This window comes from Mangifera indica, unplaced genomic scaffold (genome assembly GCF_011075055.1).
Source record: "Mangifera indica cultivar Alphonso unplaced genomic scaffold, CATAS_Mindica_2.1 Un_0051, whole genome shotgun sequence".
Lineage (NCBI taxonomy): Eukaryota > Viridiplantae > Streptophyta > Magnoliopsida > Sapindales > Anacardiaceae > Mangifera > Mangifera indica.
In genome coordinates this window covers 143276-167641 of record NW_025401143.1, presented here as the reverse complement: position 1 = coordinate 167641, position 24366 = coordinate 143276, and the positions used below count along the sequence as shown (strand labels likewise).

The 24366-nt window shown below is 26.4% G+C and overlaps 1 long non-coding RNA gene across 1 annotated transcript; it reads right to left on the bottom strand.

Annotated features, from left to right (window-relative positions):
- Positions 1 to 5518: 5518 nt before the first annotated feature.
- Positions 5519 to 6540, bottom strand: LOC123206850. Its single transcript, XR_006500141.1, has 2 exons — positions 6423 to 6540; positions 5519 to 6248 (listed from the first exon to the last, which is right to left on the bottom strand). It is a non-coding gene; the product is annotated as an uncharacterized LOC123206850 (long non-coding RNA).
- Between the last annotated feature and the right edge of the window lie 17826 nt (positions 6541 to 24366).

Here is a 24366-nt window from a genome sequence, read left to right as displayed (position 1 = left end):
TCTAACAAAAAAAAGCAAAAAAAACATTTTTTAATGAAGGGCAATACAAGTTTTGTCCAGGCCCTTGTTTGGTCATTCTTGAGGCAGCCAATAGCCGCCGTTCCTTGCCAGGTGTCTAACGCTTTTTTATTTTCGTCTAACTGAAGTATATAATAATAAAAAATTAATTAAAATAGTCTATAAAAAAAAGTTTATATCATGTTAGTAAATATTTGGAGGATTATAAAATTATAAGGAAAAAACAAAAATAATACTTGTTTTACTCTATTTTAACTTTAATGTAGTTTGAATAAAAGAAATTAAAAATTATTTTAATAATTTATTATTTATTATTTATATTATTTTATCTCGATAAATTTTTATTATCAATAATAATATAAATGATAATTTAATTATTACAATTATTTTAAGTATCAAAAAATTAACAAAGTAATTTTAATTTTATTATAATTATATGTTTATGTTTTAATTTTTTTAGAGAAAAAATAATTTCATTTTCAATTAATACAACAAATAGCATAAAAATATTTTAGAATAATTATATCCAAAAAATTTAAATAAAATAATATATTAATATTTTTATTATTTTTAATTAAATACAGTAATTATTTATATCTATCAAATTTTATTAAATATGATAATAATTTATACTAATAATCCTTAAAATAATTTATCTTTAAAATAATCATCTAATTTTAATAATAAAACATTCCTCAAATTAAACTTCATTGAGTAAACTGTTAAGGTAATTCATAATTTCATTAAAAATATAGTTAAAAACAAACAAATTTTAATAATAAATTTGTCCTAATTTAAATAAATAAGTATTTTAGTTTATTGTTTCTTGTTAAAGGCGATGGGAAGCATTGTTTCTCAACCTTATTCTAACAAGAAGGGAGTTTCTTCGGTGGGTGCCAGAGCATTGGCTTGGTATACATGCCCAGAAGATGCGCATCTACCAAAACTCTTTTTAAATCAACAAGCTTAGTTTTATGGTCATATCGACCGGTTCGTCTACATCAAAACTTGTGGGGATACCGAGATCGTAACAAAATTTTTTAAAATTCATTGATGTCCAATTGTTTTTCTTCATTTTAGTCGATCACATATGGTGATTTAATGCGATAGATTATTGATTTAAAAAGCGAAATCCATAGTTTTTTGTGTTGATCATTCAATGAAGAATCTTCCATCATCGTCTTCACTTGGGCCTAGGTTTGCAATTGTTCTATAATCTAAAAACCAGAAAATCAACAGAATTTACAATTATCAGCCATGATTAGACCCTAAACTAAAAAGCATGACCGGTGATCAAAGAATTTCACAGCCATGTCCAACAAATGTCACCACTAAACATAAAAAAATGCACACATTTTCTGTCAAATATAAAATTTAAACATCACGATGAGGAATTTAATAATCTCATCAACTTCTAATGCATAAGACAAAATTAATAATACACAGATCTAAACATGGGTTCCAATTCCACAAATTCCCATCCTCTTCCCCTTCCTTCTCTTTAATTTAATCAACAAGTTCAAAAAACGAAGAAAAATGTACTAAAGTTTGTGTATATAAAAAAATAAAATCTAAATCACCCATGATTAGACCTTAAAAGCGTGATTAGTGATCAAGACTCAGACGGAGCATCGGAGTTGTAGCCACTACTAGGAATTGAAGCTGGAGTCGATGAGCTCGAGCTAAGCTCACCACTAGCACCTTTCCTTTCACCTTTTAGTCCGGCCAAATCCTTCAATATGCCGATGAGAATTCGACCTCTTTTTGGGGGAAACCGGCTCTGTGACTTCCTTTTAATGCCTTCGTGATCCATTTTTTTTCGAAGGAGTTTGTTTGAAAACTGAACTTCTGAGCTTAGAAAGGAAAACACTCAAAAAGAAAGGGAAGTAAGAGCGTGTATTTATAGAGCAAGTAACTTAGTGAGCAAGCACTTCATCTAGAGGCAGGGAGGGACTGATGAGTCTGAGTAAAATTGATGCTGATCATTAAATGTGGCTTGGTAGATCAGACTCTTGGCGTGGTCTCTAATGTAGTGAATCTAAAAAGGGAAATTGACGATGACACCTGGCTTTACGGGACCACCAAAAAGGTCGCCTGGACGGCGAGTCCACCTGTCTCAGTGGATTACTAGACTACAGCTAGACTATCTCCTGTGTAAAAGCACCCGTTCACACTTCAAATCACATTTGTGATTTTTAGATTGATCAATTGATTCCTATTATTTGTTACTAAATATAATTTTTTTATATTTTAAAATAATTTTTATATTCATTTAATATAGAAATATCACTGATTAACTATAATTAAAGTTTCTATTTTTACTATTTTTTCTTAATTTTTACACTTAATTAGAATTTTTCTATATTTTTTAACTTCTTAATTAAGTTTTATTTATATCTATACCCTTTTTCCAATTAAATATTAACATTTTTTATGCAGAGTTGGATTTATCTCATTGTGTGATCATTTCCCATAATATTGAGGGTATTTGGTTTAAGGAAATAAAAAATTATTTTGATAAAACATATTTTATTTACGTGAGTGTCTTGTTTTGTTCATTAAGTAATAAAAGATGCACATTTGTTAAACTATGATGTACAACTGTATACTCAAATTGAACTTAAATGAATGATCAAAGTTTATTCCTAACTATTTGTAAAATTATCCCGAATGATAATTAGCGATGTTTGTGATATATTTAAATACCAAAAAGTGCTTGAGAGAGAATAAGTTACGACACGTAGATCATTAACATATATAAAATAGGTATAAATAACATTTATACCCTCAAAGAATTTAATATAATACAATAAATTATGAATATAAATATCATATTACACCTATTAAGGTTACATAATAATTTAAAATATACAAAAGAATTAAAAATTTTTTGAGATTAATATTTAAGCTTTTCAACATTTTTAAAAATTAAAATATCATATTTAAAATAATTAGATATAATATAAATGATTTTTTTTATATTTTTTAAATTAATTTATAATAAAATTATTAATTTACTCTTATATTACTAATTTTTTGATGGATTTTAGATGAAAAATATTCGTTATATCAATTAGAGGTGACGTTGGTTGGGAAGAAAAATTGGGAGGATAAAAGTATAAAGTCTTTTAATTCAGGTTGACTCTTGACTTAATGGGAAACGGAGTACAGAGAATTCTCTGAATACACCGACCATTTAAGCTGATTTTGGAATAGTATGAACAAGCTGATGGGACTCCTGGCGTTGTATTCATGAATCATAACTCACGAAATTAGGCTTCTTCTCCTTCCAGGTATTAAATTTTGTGTCTCTAAAAGAATTTCTTCTTCAATTATATTTGATGGCGTTGGCCAAAGAGTGAAGTTTGATAGAATTTTAAACTTCACAGCTACGTGTATTTAATATTAACGGTTTCTGACCACTACATCACCACCTTGCAAACCCTTTCGATTGTTTCATTATAAAATTACAATTTGATTAGCGGCTAGACCGCTAGGGTGTGAATTCTTGTGACTCATGAGTGGTGCTCATTTCTCTTGTCTTCAAATTTAAAAAGGAAAAAGTCTTTTGAAATGACCACTGACCCCTTTTGGGTTAAAGAGAGAGACTGACCACTGACCCCTTTTGGGTTAAAGAGAGAGAATGATCTTTAATGTCTAATATGATTGTATTCAATAGGGATATTCTAGACTTGATAGGAATATTCTTGACTTGATAGATTATCTTACCGAATTGCATTTATATTATATTAGTTTAAATTTTATGTTAGAAATTTTTAATTTTAATTTAATATTTTAATATCTGAATTAATTTAATTTAATCTAAATTAATTTAAAATTATTTATCTTTTTTATTCTCTACAAAGTTTTTTTATCATTTTAGTTTATTTATTAAATTACCCTAACATACTATTAATAAAATATATAATATAACATTTTATTATATTGACAAATGATTTAAAAATTTATGTACTAAGATTTTTAAAACATGTATATACTCTAACGAATCAAATCAAATTTTTATTATTTAATAATAAAATAAAATATTTAAATAAAAATAAACAATAATATGATTAATTATAATTATATAAAAATATAACTATATACAATTTATAAAGATTTCAATTATTATTGATATTGTTTTTTCAACATTTGATGATTTATTTCTAATAAATTCTATTAAAGTAACACTTCTTTAAAATATTTGAATCGATTTGAGTTGTGTCGGGTTATTTTCATATAAACTCTAATACTACTTAATTTAATTTTTAATAATATCAGAGTGATTCAAAATAAATTTTGTATAATAAAACTCAATTCTAACGTGATATTTTTTGTATCGTGTTATATCAAATTAACGAGTCGTATTGAAAATTATTAATTCTAGGATCATCCTAGCTTTTAATCAACAAATTTAACATTATCATCTTCTCTTAAAATTAAAACATACTAAACTAAAAAAGATGCAATATGATATTCCCCAATTGCCACATGAATCACCAAATTGACAAGGAAAAACTTGATATAACACAGAAAACAAAATCTTCACGCGCCTCAACTTGAGTAACATCACATACACTAATATCATATCCAACAAAATGCAAAAGCAATGCAATTATTTATTTTTACGGTGACATGAAAATCTTATTTGAGTCATATTGTCTTTTTAAGACTAAACTAAATACACCAAATTGATGAAATTTAGGTTTAGTAATTGACTTCAGTTAAAAATTTAATTTTGAAATATTACTCAAAAAAAAAATTCAAATGATTATTTTTATATATAAAATCTTATTTTTTTTGTCATTTAATCTACTGTAAACAGCTAATACAAGTATTGCTGTATCTTTCTATGTGGTTGAGAGTGGGGCTCCAACTCAACTAAATGAAATGTCATTTTAATGCAACGCATGTTTCCAATTCTATCTGTTTCCGACCGTTTTCGCAGTCGGAACACAAATCCAATACATTGTAAAGTCTACCGGACCAGATTGAAGTACCTGTCTCCATCTACATTAATTAAATTAGCTTAATAAGTCCTGCCAATCTTGCCTTTTCAATCATTTATGAAGCCGATGAATAAATTGGTGGCTTGTAATGGTAATAACCAGCTGAAATTGAGTTAAAGATATTAAATTAACTGAAGTAAAATGGATGTTAAATAGGGATTAACACTTAATACTTGGATTGATTTAACCCAAATCGATTATTATAGACTTCAAAATGGGTATACCATTAGATCCTAGAGATTAGCTAAATTGATAAGAATTTCAAAATTTTCAAAAAGAAAATTCGAATTCAAGCTTTTATTAGGTTTGTTTTCATTAAAAAAAAATCAATTTAAAGAAAAAAAATCACGGACCTCAAAGTATGAACATATATTCCTTGTATCTCCATTCATTCCCTATAAATTTCAAACAACTATCCCAAAAAAACAACAATTTGCTCATAAATAAAAGAAAAAGAAATTCACGATCTTGCATCAACCTCAAAACACAGAGAACCAAAAAGAAAAACATCATATTCATTGCCATTTCATTAATTTCAAACTACTATTTTACAAGACATAACTGAAATGCAAAACCAAGACACCTTCACATAATACAGCCATGGACCTTCCTCTACACTATCATCTGCACGCAAAAACTTACAGAAACAACAGTGAAGCAGGTCTTTTTTCTACAGCAGAAATTAAAATTTAAACAACAAACTGACTTGAAAAACAAAGCATAAAACTCCTGCTGTAACTCACTAAAAACCTGAGTTATGCAGCAGATAACCCCAATTTCTATCACAACCCATCTTAATATAAAAGAAGCTGTGATCTGAATCAAAAACATCAGAATCCACAGATCTTTTCTTATTGTATAGATATTACCTTCTCTGGTTATAATAAGTACCATGGAGAAGAGCGTTTTCATGGCAATGAAACGAGCTCAATTTCAAGAATTGAGTGATTAAGGAAATAATAGGTGAAATTTGTTATCAACCCATTTGGAATTCTTCAGGAAAGGTCGAAATTTGCATCAGAGTTATAGGCACTCGAAGGTGGAATGGTTGAGTCATTGCCATCTTCTCTGCTTCCGCCAAATGCTTTTGACGCCGCGGAAGCAATAGCCTTGCAGAACCTCTTAAAAATCCGAGCTTTTATTTTTCCTCTCCTTGGTGGAATACATGTTTCCCTTCGAGTGTTCATGGAAGTTGAAGGAGCGGCTGACATCGTTGTGAAGCTTAAATATACACAAGAAAACAGAGTTAAAAGCAAAGCAAAACAGACAAAAAAAAAAAAACAAAAAATGAAAGTTATGAAGATGATCAAGGAGTTGAGACGAAGGATTATAAATATAGAATAACTTAATGAAGGTAAACAAAAGAAAGCATGAGCAAGGAGTTGAGATGGTTACGCTGTATTGAAGGAGAGAAGAGAATCAGCAACACAAGAACCAAAACGATGCACACAGGGGGTATAGAGGGGAAGGGGAAAGAGAGAACTTTATAAGAACTTTTTGGGATGAATTGAGGAAAAGAGGGCTTTATATAGAGACAAAACGGAGATAAGTAATTATATAAATTTATTTATATAAAATGAGATGATAATATTTATTTAAAAAATTTTAAAATTAAAAAAAAAAACAATTATAGTATTCAATCATAAATTATTATTATAATTTAAATAATTCTATTTATAAAAGAGTCGGATGGGTTGCGTTGGTTTTTTTTTTTTTGGGAAGAAAAATAAATTTTTACTGGGGGAGAAGTATTCCAAGTTTCCAAAGTCTCAATTAGAGGGAAAAGAAAAAACAAACAGAGTTACGTTAATCTTGATGGCTTGTAATGTGATATGGCCAAACAAGTATAACCCAAACACTAGTCTAAACGTCTTCGTTTTTGGAACAAACAATTTTATAACCCAGGATAAACAAATTGGCTTAGATGAAGACATACCGTTAATGGAATAAGAACAAATACATAAAAGAATTTAGGGGAATGGACTATGTCCCACTTAAATTTTACCCTAATCTTAAAATCATATTTACGATAGATAAAAGATTTAAATATTTATTCATAAACTAACTATTATCTAAATTTTTAATTTGAAGTAAGGATAAAATAATAATTTTATCCAAAAACATAAAACTTTGAAATTTATGATATTTCCCCTTTTAAATTTTAAAAAATAATACTTCAACTCATTCTCAAAGTTTAAAAAGTTTAGATTTTACCCTTAAAATTTGCTTTCAATTAAGGCTTGTTTCATTCACATATGGATGACATGACAAAGGACAATGAAGTATCATTATTAGTTTCTTTTTGTCGATTTGGATGATACTTTGTCGTCTAGATTTGGATGATGAAAAATCATTTTTCGTCATCCTTGACTTTTACTTTTTTTTTATCACCAGTCAGTTTCCAAGTCATCGGAGATAAAACTTGAAAAAGAGAGGAAAGTGAATTTTTTAAAGTTTAATTATGGAGGATAAATATGAGTTTTCTAAACTAAAGAAAGAAAATAATATAAATTTTTTAGGTTTTAGAGTTTATGGATAAAATAATGATTTTACATATATTTTTAATTAAATAACGAGACCATCTTTTTAAATTGTAGGGGTATTGTTTTATATTTAAATAAATTAGTTTAATGTTATAGTAAAATGTTATTATTTATATATAAAATTATTTATATTATTTATGCATGTAATCTTATATTTTCTTTATAGGTAAAGGATTTATTTTCATTCAAAATATTTTCTTATTTCAAGTTTTTACTCTTTAAATTTGAAAATTTTTAAACACCCACTCATGAATGATTAAAGTTAACTGTTTTAAAAATAAAATCGTTATTTTATCTGTAATATTAAAAATAAACTAAAATTTAATCTCTTTTTCCTCTCTTAAATCTTAAAAGTTAAAAATTTTCCCGTAAACTAAATTTTAAAAAATGATTATTCTCTCTTAGGGTTTAGTTTTCAGATTTTTGGCATCAAATCGAATATCATCACCAATGATGAATATCTTTTAATGTCTCCTCTTCCTCCAACAACTAAGATTCTCTCGTTTGGAAGCTTGGACAGCAATGATTAACATCAAATATAAATTTTAATTTCGTTGAAAAGATGAGTCTCATCTTTGTTGGAGAAGACAAAGATAAGATCTTTCATCTTTGTTGGATCTCTTTGTTGGAGAGACGAAGATGGTAGGTTTAGGACAACTGGCAAGAGAGACAAATGATGAGGGAGCAACCATCAGAAAAGAAGAAAAGAGATGTCACTGCTAGAGATGCGTTGAAGTTTGAAAATAAACTCTAAGGGGGAAAAAATCATTTTTATAAAACTTGATATATAAGAGAAATTATTAATTTTTAAGATTTATGAGATGAGGGGGGGGGGGGGGGGGGGGGGGGGGGGGAGAGAGATTTTTAAAGAGTTACAATTTTATTAAATAATATTTTTAGAATTAAAGTGTAAAAATTTGAGATGAAAATGATTCTTTTAAGTGGGAAATAGTCCTTTGGCCTTTTCTTTATCTCCAAGCTAGCATTATCTGAAGTTTGTTGGAAGGTCGCTTTGTTCAAGTGAATACTTTTACACTGGACCTAAAAATCCAGCTCAGCAGGAAGATTATTTTCAAATGTCAACATATAATATAGAGTCAATAACCAATAGGCGCCCAATAGAGGATAAGAATTTTCAAGTCGTCTCTAATGATGTCTAAGTTGTAGATCAATACCATCAAGTTATGTTTTCTGATTATTATCCCATTATATAATTAAGATATTAACATAATATTAAAGAGGAAAACTCAAAGTTGAATTTGTAACGAGATGATTTTTACCTTGTTCATATGTTAGGCCACAACCGAATTATGGTGGAAGCACATTTTTATTTATTTATTTATTTTTAAATAATATTATAAATATCTATTTTAAAAATATCAATATATACATATTAATATATGTTTAAGTATTGTTTTATCTTTAATTTAAAATCATTCACTCATATGATGATATATATAAGTACATACATATTTGTGTATCGAAAGTAGATACATATTGTTTTATTGTTTATTTTTTGTATGAGAAAAATATAATAAAATTATGTATATAAAAATTTAATTATATAAATAAATATATGTGATTTGATAATTTTAAATTAAAAATAAAATAATACTAAATTATATAATGATCATAGTTGTTAGCATCCTACAATACATAATACACATGTACACATAAAAAATGATACGTATTATGAGGTGTATCAAATTAATATGATATAATGAATGTATCATACGATATGATATATATTATCTATATGAATTAATACACTTTTAAAAAAAAAATTATATAATATAAGTATATATGAAAAAATTTTAAATTTTCAAAGATTTTTGTTATATTTTCTAAAATAATAATGTATAATTAATTTTTTTTTATATTTTAAAGATTATATCATATAATATTTTATATATAATATAAAAAATTAAAATTTTAATATATAATATAATATAAATTTTAATTATTATAATAATAATAATATCAATTTATGTATTCAAACTTATTTATATATACCATATTACTCTGGTAAATGATATATGGGAGTTTATGTAATTTTCCATTGGTCTTATCCCAAAATAACGAACGCATTTGGAAGAGGATAACAGCTGGAAAGGTTGAGATTTCAGAGTCTGCTTTCGAAACCAATGAAAAATCAAATAAATAACACTTTAATTTAATCATTTCATCTAATTAATTAATTAATTAAACTGAGAAATTAGTCATTTTCCACATAATTCACTAAGCGTGGCCGGCTGTGGGGCTGCCTGTTGGCCGCCATCTTTGCCATGCCAAAACTTGTAGAGTTTCAGTCTTTTGGTTTTTCCAAAACCACACGTCTTGATGTCCCCTTTAACAACAGCAAACAACACAGAAGCTACAGAGACTTTGCAGTGAAGCACAACAGCTCATTTTTGTAGTCTCTGAATGTGGTGGCGATGTGAAATATATATATATATATATATTTTTTTTGTGTTGGGGAAAGGAAAAAGTGTTCGGGTGTCGTAGGATATGGTAAGTATTAAAAAATGACATTACAATACAATACAGTAGACCTGGTTATGGGTCGGTTTGATACATGAATTAGATTGAAATTAGTCTAAATGAAATTAGAATTGGACTGAACTAGAATCAAAATCAGATTTTAGAGGTTCGATTCTGGTTTATCTAAATTTGAATGATAAAATCATCGGTTTATATCCGGTTTATGAATCGATATGTAAACTGACGGTTTACTGTATTGAACTAAAAAATTTTGAATTTTTTTTGAATTTTTTTAAATTTATTTAAACAACCAACGGTTCCCTGCACAGGGAACCGTTAGTTTGCAGAGGAAGAAATTGCCCCTGCAATTTTTTAAATCTCAATTCACCCCCCAATTTTTTAATTTTTTTTTTAAATTTTTTCCTATATATATATATAACTCACTCAATCCTTTAAACTCTCATTCTCATTCTTTCAACTCTTAATATTCTCTCAATCTTTCAATTCAATCAAATTCTCTTAAATTTAATTAAATTCTTTCTTAATTTTTTATTAATTCCAATTTCTATTTTTATTATACAATTCATAATTAATTATAGAATTTATTTCTATAATTAAATTTATTTATTATTATTTTATTATCTCTCATCATTACTCACATAATTTATTTATATAATTAATTTTATTTATTATCTTTTATAATTAATCATATAATTTATTTATATAATTAATTTTATTTATTATCAAAAAATTGCAAGTAGTGAAAATTCTTCCGGTAATAAAAGATTTGGTCAATATTCACATATATCAAATGTGAATGAAAATCAACTTATCGATAATTTTTTAACACAAGAAAGTGAAAACCAATATGAAGAGGTGGAGCAAAAACAACAACATCAACAACAGATAGAGATGGAACAACACGAACAACACTCTCAAAAAATTCCTACATCTGATATTTTCAAGATTCATTTTAAAAAAATACAAAAGGAAGATGGTAATTTTGATGTTGCTTGCAATTATTGTAGGCAAATTTACAATTTCAATTATTATAATTAATAATTTAAAAATTAAATCAATGTCATGTATTAGAATTAACAGTTTAATGTTAGTTTCAAATCGAAAATATCGGTTTAGAATCGGGTTCATGAACCGAAACCGTCAGTTCTAAACCGTCCTATTATGGTTTCGATTCAGGATCTTTATTTTTTTAATTCGTGAACCGGTGGTTTCAAACTGAAACCGTCGGTTCACGAACCATGGTTAGGATTACAATACAGATAAGAAAAGCTCCTCACCATCCAAACCATCAGATTCACCAGCTCCTGTATGTGACACCAGAGCTTATGTCATGCTACTTTGATGGGGTTTTGTTTTTTTCGCTTGATTAACTTTTCCTGGGCAAGGCAAGGTTGAAGCTTCGTGAAAGCGAAAGACCCATTGTAAAAGATGTCAAAGATTAGGGTTGAAATAGTATAAATGAAAGAAAACATCCTTACCCAGAAAATTTAGAGCAATTAATTTAGGATCGAATAACTGTATATGATGTATGATGCAAGGCCAATCCCTAACAGATTTGATATAGAAATTTTAGGTTCGATTATTATACACTAAAGTTTATCACTCCGACAACCCATGTTAAGTTTCCCGTTTTAACAAAAGAAAGTTCAAGCTTATAAAATATACCCTACAACAGTAAAAGGTTTGAATTAAGTAAATATTCTAGTGTTTATTATTATAATAAGGACAAGATTCATAAAAATCAACTAGATTTTTTACGTCATCCATCATGTTGTTTGTAAATCTACATCCACACCTTTATTATTTAACTCAAAGAAAAGTGTTTAGACATAGTTTATAAAATGGTTTATTTAAATTGAAGTAATGTAGGTTGGCTGTGTATATATCTTATGAGTAATTTAAAATCTCGCATAAGATTAAAATATTAGTTAAGTAATCTTGCGTCCATTATATGAGAATGAAAGAGAGTCATAAAGATAAGACAGATTTTTAATATAGTTTGATCTATTACTCAAGAATATACACCTACGATTATATTATTTGGCTATGAAAAAAATGTTACCATAAAGTTTATATAATGATTACAGAAATAATGTTTTGAGGAAGTAAAGTGTTTTTTTTTTTTTTTAAATTTAAGTATTTCTCACTTATCTTAATTAATAAAATTATATATACCCACTTTAAATATATAAATAAGTAAACAATAATATATATCATCATGTAATTGAGAAATTTTGAATTAGTGATAAAATAACATTTAATTATATAATAATAAATATAAATATTTATTTATTTATATATTCAAAATAAATATTATCTTAAAAAAGCTATTAAAATTAGGGACAGGGAATAAAATAGAGTTCAAATTAAATTATAAATTAATTTCAATCCCACCACCTTTTCCCTTTTGACTGCTCCTTCAGACCAGACTTCGTTTTTTTAACATGTAGAAGTCCATGACACAGAATAAAGGGAAATTAAAAATTTTACCCTCAGTTAGATCTATATATATATATATATATATATATTATAAATATTTTTATCATTTTATATAATAGAATTACTAAATTATCTTTTATCTTCAATCTTGAGAAATCAAAACAAAGTTTATAGTATTATTTACTTTAATGCACTATAGAGAGAGAATATGTATAAATATTTAGTATCAGTATTTGAAACAAGATTTATATATATGTGTTAGATAAGATCAAGTGAATTTAAAATTGTTGGGTTTAAATTTTTTAGATTAAATGTATAAAAATTGTAAACTCAGTTGATCTTATCTGTCAAAATTTTGGTTGATATTAATCTCATATTAAAGCAGCATATGAAAAGATTATCTAAGAAATCACCTATAAAAAACATACATTGAAGTACTTAGTGTTGAATATGTAAATAATACATTAATATATATATCCCAATTATTGTAATTTTAAAAATAAAAAAAAAAATATCAAAAAACTGATTTTGATTGAAAATGTTATTTTGGGAGAGGGATTGGTGGCATAAATTTAAAAGTTGACCTGAAATTTGCTCAAAGGGGTTGATGAATTAAAAGGGTTGGCGCCAACCCCTTAATGTAAATTGAAGGGGCCCAACCCCTTAAATACGCCAACCCCTGTATAAAAAAAATTAAGATTAAGGGGTTGGCGCCAACCCCTTTATTTTTTATTTAAATATTTTTTTCTTTTGACTTTATTTAGTTTTTATATAAATAAATATATATATTTTTGTTAAAATAAATATTTGACATATAAATTATGATATATAAATAAATATATATTTTTTATTTAATTAGAGTAAATATTATTTGATTGAGTAGACTAGAAGAATGTACGAAAAATATCAATTTGAGTGTTGATGAAGCCAAGCCTTAGGTTGGTGTCGCCAATCCGTTCTTTGTCTGAACATTTTTCAGATCATAATTTTTGTATTTTTTGACCATCAATACAATATTATAATAACTTTAAACAATAAAAACAACATGAAATAATAACATTAAATAATCTAATAATATGAACTCATAACAAAATTAAATTTCATATGAATCTATCAATTTTTGTCTCTCTTCCCTTATGTCCAATTTGAATAATTTATAATGACTTTCTCACGAGTTTTATTGTTCAATCATATGTATTATCTGTTGAATAAGTGTTTTTCTCATGCTGTAGCACATGGGAAACGCTAAAGAAAAATATTCCCTCATTCTACATGTAGGAGTTACATCAACGGGAGTATTTTAGAAAAATAAAATATTATTATAATATTTTTATTTAGGCTTTGAGATTGATACTATATATATATATACACAGTTAAAAAAATGATAAAAAATTCAGTTTCTCCTTAATAAATTAACAGGTTTAAATTGAGTCAGTGTCTGTGAATTCAATACAGTTTCTAGATTCTAAATCTAAATTGAATGATTCTTCGGAACATTCACCCACCGTCCTAGGATTTTTTTTTAATATTTTTCAAAATGGGACCTACATATATATTAATTAGTTATTTAATATAATCTTTGTTATATACCTTATTTTAATAACATAAATAAACATATATTTGATATATGTCATTTTATAATTAAATGATATTAATTTAAAAATAAAATAATATTTAATCACATGATAATATATATAAGTATATACTTATTTATATAATCAAAATAAGTATATATAATATTACTTTTATTATATAAAGATGGAATTTCTTCCTGTAGCTCTCAAAATACGACATAGTTTTAAGAATCTTAAATTCCTCCCTAAAAACTTATGTAGAAGAAGATTTTCAGTGAAAAGATAATGCAAATACAAAGGTAATTTTTTTGGACAGACTGATTCGTTTTTACTTTTGACAATTAACAGGCGGAATAAGTACTTCATCATCAGACTTGAAGACTTTCTCAGTGGTTTGGGCACGCAGCCACTTGGGCCGTAAATGTCAAAATATTTTTATTGTTTTGGTGCTAAGCAGTTGAGCCCAATACATTGGGTAATAGGCTTAGCTGGTGAGATCACAATCAGCCCATCCTTGTTAATTTACAAAAAGAAAAAGAGATGGTGACAACTTTTCGAAACATAAGACAAAGGGATGAAAAGTAGAGTGCATTGTTGATTATTTTCCAAGGAAGAAACAAAGTAGAAAAGATATATGTATAAACAAATGATAGGATAGTGGAAAGCTTAGGTATTATTAATTGTTCCAAACACAAAGAGCCACAAAGTTGTAGCTAATGGTTTTTTTTTTTTAATAACTAGAGAGCTGTTCGTATTTATTATATAGATAAACCTGAGATATAGTGACTGAAATTATAACCATTACATCAAGTAAATTAAGATTTTACAAACGTAATAAAGACTCTAACTCAAACCTTTATCTTAAAAATTTTAATATCTCATCAGTTTTATTAGCTCTTAGAGTCGTAGCTAATGGTTTTGAAATAAACCAGAGAATGCTATTATTTGTTCTAGATATCATAGATGAATTATGCTTAACATGGTGCTCATGTCATTATTATGAAGCCCAAAACCATAGAGCATAAAGCACTTGTTTACTCTTTACCCAAAAGACTTGCAATGCATAAACCCTTTTAAGTTTGTGAGAAAATAGTCGGTAGAATGCATGTGGCTGGCAGCCAAATCAAAGTCTAAGGTATCTTTGCACATTTATAACAGCAATGCCCTTGCTTTTACATGAATATTTGTTTACATTTTCTAGATTGAGTTGTAGGATTAATTATACAAATTCATACACTATATTCATGCAATTAATTAATTGAATCACAATAAATCTTTATACATATATGTTATAGAATACTGAAATTAAAAAATTTAATATTTCAAACAAGTCAAATATATCATAGTTGATACTGAATCAACTCTAAATCTAATCGATTATGAAAATGGTGGAACTAGTCTTCTTTTTCCATGTGCTCCCCAAATGACGATATTTTGATAGATGATTTATTATACATATATTTGGAAAAGAGACCTAACCTCTTTTATATCAGTTTATTAGATTCGTCCATCAGAAGTTCAATAAACTTAATAACCCATACTTGTATTCGTTCATCATAATATATTCATAAAAACTTAATTCATTAGATTATATATTTATTGGAATTTTATTAAATTAAAATAATATTAATGTTCACACAAAGAAATTTCCCAACAAGAGTATATGATGCCCAACAAGAATACCTTTAGCATGTACTTCACACCGAGATTGAAAACTTGTTCTTTGTCTATTGTTTTCGCAGCAAGCGAGGAGACAGAATTTTCTAAATCATATTGCTTGTCTTTAGCTAAAGATGATATGAAGTAGTCTACTATGTTTTTGGTGCTGATTTCACAAACAAGAGAAAATGGTGGGAGAAAAGGCCAAAGTTTGGACAGGATTTTAAGGTTACTTTGTTTTACATATGATATGATTTCTTTAGACACATATAATAAGTTTGTCTGTGATTATGCTGTATATATAAATTATAGAAATACATGGTTGTTTGAAATGTGAATCATCCATTGCATCAGCACCCTGATTATTTTAATTAACCATTAATAAAATACACTAATCTAGATTATGTTCTGATTCAGCTGCAAGTGAATTGGCATGCCCTTTTTTTAATAGATCATTTTGACACCTTAATCTCCTCGAAAATTTTATTCTTATTTTGTATATTTAAAAGACAATATTTGCCCCTTTTCGTATATTTTATCTAATGTTTTTATAATCAAATTGAATACTGATCTAATACAAATGATAGTTTGATCTAACCAGTAATCAAAATAATTAATTAATGATTGGACTAACTAACAATTTAAAATTTATACTTAAAATAATTTTATATAATTTATTATTAAAATAAATTTATTCTGATATTGCACATGTTTAAAATTGATAAATGAGGTAATGAGTTCTATTAATAATAATTTTTTTTACCAATAAATAAGTCAAACCAAGCTTTTTATCAGGTTTAATTTAGCTATTTGAACGGTAAAACGTTGTTTTCAAGTGACCTGAAACATCATTTTTCATGAAATTAAAAACAAAGAAATAAAATTTTTCTTTTGTTTCCTTAAACTTATGTTGATTAATTTTAGTTTTAGGTAGAAGATCTCTATCATTAATAGTGATTATGTTGTTGCAAGTTTGGTGTGATTTATGACTTGTCTCAAAATGTTTTCTTTCAAATGATTAATGCTAATTTCCTCCTAGCGCAAAATTGTGCCATTTGTGAGCCCAAGTTTTCCCTCTCAAAGTTTAAATAATTTATCAATTTTGTTAATTTCTAATATTAAGTTATACACATTTATTCACATAATTTAATATAATAATAATTTTAAAATAAAAAATTATATTATTTAATCATAAATTATTATTTTAATATATAAAAAATAAACATAATTCTATTTACTTGAGACTATGAACATAAAATTACAATTTGGAACGAACTGGAATGTAGAAGTTCATAGGAAAAGATGGCACCTTAGCCGGCCTCTAAACGGGAAGTGGTCCCCTGCACTGACCACGTGGTCCACGACAGTGGAGGGGCCTAGGGGTGTTTTTGAGATTTTAACATGGAAGAATTTAGTTTGCCATCGTTCCTTTCAAACAAGCAATAATAATTGCCAGTTGGAGAGGAGTTATAAATATTAAATTAAACATAAAATTCAATTAATAATGATTTTATTTCGAAAAAATATATTGTTTGACCAACTCTTTGGATTCGTTTATCTGGCAAAAGAATTTTATTCACTTTTTTTTAAATTGGATTGGATCATTTGATTTGATTAATTGAAGAATAAATCAATTTAAACTTTGATTTGATTTTATAATTTGATTTAATTTATATATAATATTAATTTATTTAAAATTTAGTTAAATTTGATAAATTTATTAAACCGAAAAAACTATTTAAAATCAAAAATTTATAATTGGTTTTTTTATTTATGTAATAGAGTATAAATTATTTAATTAATGTATTTAAATTTAAATTTTATATATTTTATTTGTTTTATATTTAAAAAAATGATAAATATTTATACTATTTAAGAAATATATAATAATTTAATAATAGATTAAACAGGTTAATTATTCGGTTGAATTGATCGAATAGTAAATATTGTTTTTCTTTATGGAAATTAACAATTAGACTAAAATTCAATTTGAATTTTTGGGTTTAAATTCGAGTTTAGAAGAAACAATCAAGTTTTAATCTAAGGATGATTCTTGTTTTCATAAATAACTCGTACTAATCCAAACTTTCATATTAAACTAATTCAAATTAAATTATTTTTAAACTAAATTTGAATTCATTTTATAATTTTCTAATCTATTTTTAATTAATTCATTTAAATTTAAATCAATCTTAAATTAAATTTTATTCGAACTCAACTTAGATTGAATTGAACACAGTTAAACATCTATATTTTCCTAAAATTGAAAATCGTGTATATTTTCCCCACAACAAGCTTACCAAAAGACAATATCTCAATTGCCGTAATTTTTTTATTTTATTTTGAAAAAATTATTTTGATTTTCAAATCTTCACGAATTCTAGAGTTAGGTTCAATCTTCACATTTAACATGTGAATAATGAAATTAGGCCATTAGAAGTTCTTTCCAAGTAACACTGTAGTGAATTTAAATTCAATGATCCTCTTAATACATATTTGACTTTCGAAAGCATGCTAGTATAGAAGGAAACATTAAAATATTAATTTAAAATGTGTAATGTTGTTCCCTCAAACACCATTATAGGACAAAAGCTTCCACTCCACCGCATGTGAAGCCTCCTGTTCAACCACAAAGGCCGCAAGTTCCCCGCAAAGATAAAGGCAAGGCTATAATCACTACTAGAGTTCCTGTAATCACAGTAGAACCATTTGTTGGTGATAATGTTTAACTTATTATATTTTCTCTCCAACAAGAATTAATTTACGAAAAAAAATAACCCGAGATCTAGTTTAAAAACACTTTTTCACTCGTTAAATGTATAAATCATATTTTTTATCTAAACCAAATTTTATTAACAAAGGACACGACTCCAAAAATAGACTAACATTATGTCTCCGTTTATTTCACTTTTAAAAAATTACACCCTTATATATTTATGTACTACACACACTGAGTTGTTTTATATAAAGACATTTTTTGTAGGCTTTTAAAAATTGATTCACGAATTTAAAGTGAGCTACATACTTGGATACATTGATTAAATTCAAACTTTTAGATGTTTTACATTATATTTTGGATGCCGTTCAAGTTTAGTTTTTCAACCGAGCTTACCCTTGATGTTGGCTGGCTTAGCAAGCTCACGAGCTCACAACTTGGTTCAAGTAATATATCAATAAGATCATAAAATTTTCAAATCTTCCATTTGCCCTCTTAAAATTTTATTAATTAATTATTATATTTGAATATAGAGATAATTTGTAAATATATAGATTATGAGGTTTAAATATAATTTTTAAAATTAAAAGGTTAAAATATAACTTTTTGAGTTAAGTTTGACTCATCAATTTCTATCTCGAGTTAGTCTTAATCTAAGATTTGACTGTTTTAATAAGCTCAAACTCAAATTCTCTCTCTCTCTCTCTCTCCCCATATATATATGTGCATATGTGTTTGTGTAATCGAATTGAGATCGGGACAAACACTTTCTCAATCATGCTAGTTTGTAGCCAGATTAGAAGGCTTAGTTTTTTTAAAAAAAAAATTTAGGGCAAATTTGTAAAAAGAATTTTGATTCATGTACAAAATGAGTGTAGTCAGTTCTCTTCTTTACACACACACAAAATAAGAAAAAAAAGCTTTAAAATATTAATTCCATTTTACATTCAAATTTTGTGGTTAAATTTCAACAGCACTCCTCCTAAGTTTTTCTATTGGCTATCATTAACCATGCACATACAAAATGAGCTTTTTGGCATGCCCACCCAAATGACAATTATTTTTTAAAGTTTTTATTGAATTATAATTATTTTATTTTATTTTATTTATTTATAAGTTGATGGAAGAAAATTTATGATAGTAGGAAAATTGTATTTTAAATTATTATTTGGTGGAGTGTACCTTTTTCCATTCAATTATTAGAGAAGATAAAAGAATACAATAAAATATATTATCATTTGGTTGTGGGTCTTAATTAAAAATATCCCACAATTTCCATCCTCAAAGGAAACGTCAAGAAACTTGAGCCGTCGGATTGAGATTGAAGTGGAAAAGTAGGTGGAGGTGGGCCAGGGTGATGAGGTGGCGCGTGGTGATTGGAAAGATGAGAGATTTTAAGGATAGGTCTGGCGATTGGGGGAAACTGGTTATAGCCGGTGAACAAAGTGAAAAATAAATAAGGAAATGATGGTGGTGGTGGACCTGCTGGCATGGAAATTGCCAAAATTGGAAAAAAGTTTACAGGCTTCGGTTTACCAAAAGAGGAAAGTACTCAGTTTTGAATATTTAATTTTTAATAATAAGCCTTTGACTTTGAATGAACACCACTTGTTTCTCTTTTTAATTATGGATTATTAAAAAAATATTTTAAAAAATTATTAAAATAATTTTTTATTACTTAAAGCAAACGCTCCTTTAGCATAATTCCCCATTAGTAGTTTCAGCTTTCTTTAACTTCTTATCCCTGTTATTGTTATGCTCATGAAATTGTCAACTTTAATTATCAAATTTTTTTTACCAATGGTAGGATATAATATCATGTTTTTAATATTTTTACTTTACTTGCTGAACATGAAATAAGTTGGTTGTTTTTAGTAATAAACACTTTTTAAGGGGATGTTTGAAATTTGAAGTACCAAAACATTTGATAGTTTAACAGTTCATAATCCATTCATCTTTTTCAATTATATTATTAATGGTAAGATGTTAAGGTCAATTTGAACGAATCATTATAACAAAAACATTGTTATTGTAAATTTAGATCACTTGAACGACCTTTTGTTCAAAAAGTGTTCTGGTGATACCCATTTGCAAATTCAACAAGGTATGATGGAACGTTGATTTTAATATTCCACAAATATATTTTAAATTATATATTATGTTCAATTTTGTTTTTGTACATATGTATATAAACTTAATTTATGTCTAACATTATTATCTACGCTAATAAGATATAGTGTTAAATAAGGATTCCAATTTTAAACTCAGAGTAGGAAATGGGATTTAAAGATTTTGGTATTAATACAATTGAGTTAGATAACCGTCAAATGATAGTTTTAATGATAAAGAAAGAAATTTCATTAATAAAAATAAATAAATTTAAGTCTCTTTTGATGATATACGTGTATACATAATTTTATTGAATAAAAATTACCCAAAAAAAATTATTATTAGGTATACAAATATCAGTAAAAAATTTCAAAATGACTATAAATTGTAGGACTTTCAGCCAACAAAATTTAAATTCATCATGATTGAGTTGCTTTCAAATAAAATGTTTTTGAGAAATCAGTCAAAACTCTTGTTGTATAAGTATAAACTTAAATCATTGAATGTGAAAACATTAAACTTTGTTCTGAAAACTTTAGTAAATTTATTTCTAACCCTGATTTATATTGATTTTATGGTTATTAATTATAAAAATTAATTCATTGATGACTTTCATTGTTGACAAACTGATCAAGTTGGTGCTATTGTAATTTAATTATATAATTCTGATGTGACTTTAATTGCAATCACACAGAAGTGGTGTGATACCCAACAATCTTCACCCCATGTTTTTTCCCATTAAGAACTCAACAACACATACGCAGATTTAATTAACCCATCTGAATTGATCTTAGTTGGTTAGCTTATTTCCTTTTCCTCAAAGTCTGTTGTTAATCATTCAGATACTATTGATTTGTTCCTTGAATCATTTCTTCTTGATTCCTTCCATAGATTAAGATGAACATCTTTAATGTTATATTCCCAATCAGTTTTATATGTTAACAACAGGTTCTTTTACTTTGCCAAACAAAAACAAAATAAGAATTGGATCCTCAATTGGTTGTGTGTTAGAGTGGGTGAGACAATTTTTATTGTTCAACAACTTGTTGATGTCTCATCGATAAATTGGTTATGTGTTAGGTTGGGTGGGCGGCTTGTGGTTCGCAGCAACGAATGGAACCAGTGACAGTAGTTGGTGATGATAGTTGTAAAGTGTAAACACAGTAGATTTTGATGATAATAATGGTAGTGGTGCCTAGTGGCGTTTGTGACGGGACGAGGAAGCTGCAAATTGGTAGTAATGAGAGAGTTTGGTGGGGGACGATAAAATTGAGAGGGTTGTAAGTCAAGAGAAGAGTGATGAAAAAGGAGAAAATAAGGAAGATAAATGATAACAAAAAAGACATTATGAAAAAAAATATAAAATAAATTAATTAAAGAGAAAAATTATTTCGACACCTTTTTAGGGTAAACTTGTCAAAAACATTTGACTATAGAAAATAATTACCGGTTTAAAACTTTCAAAATAAGAATATATCATTTTTTATATATTTTGAGGTAGAAAATATTAACACCAGAGCTGGATTCAAGTTTAAATTTAAACTTGATTCGAATAAATTTTATATTGTTTAACTCGTTAAGTTCGCAAACTTAAAAAATTTGATTAAAAACAATATCGTTTTAATCAATATATATTAAAATATCGTTTTAGTAATTAACTAAGTTAAATGTTTGATTCGAGCTCAACTCTTTTCAAATAAGTTGAGATTAAATTTTTTTTAAATTTGATTTGATTCGAATCGAACTTAACCCATAATCCATTTCAATTACAAGTAAAAAACAGTCCATTTTCATGGATCCATGCGACAATATAAATCCTCTGAGGCCAAATTTTGCGGCCTCCATATTATAATTTTATAGAACAGTTAGACTAATTAGAAACGGTCTCTGACTCTCTCTCTAATCTTACGAAGATTAGTGTCTTATTGACAACTTGCTTCACACATTTTACACGTGCTTAGAGAGGAAACAAACAGTTCAAGTTAACTAATTTTTTAGTTTTTAAACCCTTTTTGTACAATCAAAATTTTCTCAATGTGGATCATTAAACAAGAACTTCGAACATCCACGTGCATCTTAAAATATAATTGTCAGTCTCTTTATCGTCAAAGATTTTAAGAAGTAGTTATGTTATTAAGATCAATGCTACTTTTCTGCCCGTAGGACAAAATAAGATCTTGTAGAATCCTTTTTCAAGCAATTCCTTTTTATTATAAACAAAAATCGTTTAAAATAACATAAAATCCTCCGTCCATGATTTCGTTTCCAAGGTTAGTTGACTTGTTTGTAATATGTATTTTATTTTTATTTTCACCCATATATTAAAAATATCAATAAAATTATGTATATATATATATTTTTGATACACAATTTAAAGATACAAATGATGTGTTATCATATGGTTAGATGATTTTAAATTACAGATAAAATAATATATAATCAGATGATAATACAATAATATGTATATTCAAATTATATATCAAAATTATGCACATATAATATTACTCTCTTCAATCATGGTCTTGTTACTTGTGAATTTATGGTTTAAGATTTTGAATGTTTTAGATTTCTTTCACCGTTGTCATCTCATCAATTATTGCCAACAAAGACAACTCTAGAAGGGTGTTTAGTTTTAAGAATGTTTTATTACTAAAATTAAAAAGTTACTTTGAAGATAAATTATCTTAAAGATCACGGGGTATAAATTATTAATATGTTTGTAAAAATAAGTAGGTATAAATAATTATTATGTTTGTTTAAAAATAATAAAAGAATACTAATATATTATTTTCTTTAAATACTATTGGGTATAATTATTCTAAAATATTTTTTATATTATTTGTTATATTCATTAACAATATGATTATTTTTACCCTACAAAATTAATAAATAAATTATATATTATAATAACATCAAAATTATCTTGATAATATTTTAATATCTAATGTGGAAGTGGTATTCAGATGATCTCTTGTATTACTTGCTACATCACTATTGGTAATAGAAGATTACCAGAATATTTTATTACTTATAAACTAAACAAAATAATATAAATAATAAAAGATAGATTATCAAAGTAATTTTTAATCTTTTTTAACCAAACGCGCACTAAGTCCTTTTGTGAAGCTTCTCTACCTACAATACGGTGCACGTTATGCCCTACAACTGAATCATCACCAATGTATAGAGTAATCTCAACATACTTATCAATTTATCATTATCAACAGTGGAATTACTAATGGTAGGTTATGGATTTGAATTGAGTAATATCTCTAGAGAAAGACTGAATCTCTTGCTTTCTTAGACACCCATCTATTTTCTTGGAAGCATTTAATAAGTGAATTAAAAAAAAAAAAAAGTTTTGAAGCAAATTATTTCGAGCTGGAAAGCACGTCATTGTTTCCACCAAACTTTTTTTTATAAAATCTGATTTTTTTTTAAAGGAAAACGTCATACATTTTTTTTAAATAAGTAATTTAAATTATAAAAAATAAAATTTTATATATAAAAAAAATATAAATTTAAGTGTCCTCTAATGATATATCAAAATCAAACTTTGAGTTATATAATTTAATAGTTATAAAATTAATTATTAAATTTAAAATTTATTTTATTTTTTTATTCGATTTAATTGGTTTAACTCTAATTATTAGTTTACACAATAAAAAGGGAAATAAGAGGAGGCAACTAAATCAAGAACAACCCACCTTTTAGGTAACGGGTTGATCAATTCGGAAGCTTTACATAAATATAAAAATTAACTAATAAATAATTATATTAATGATATGTAATAGAAA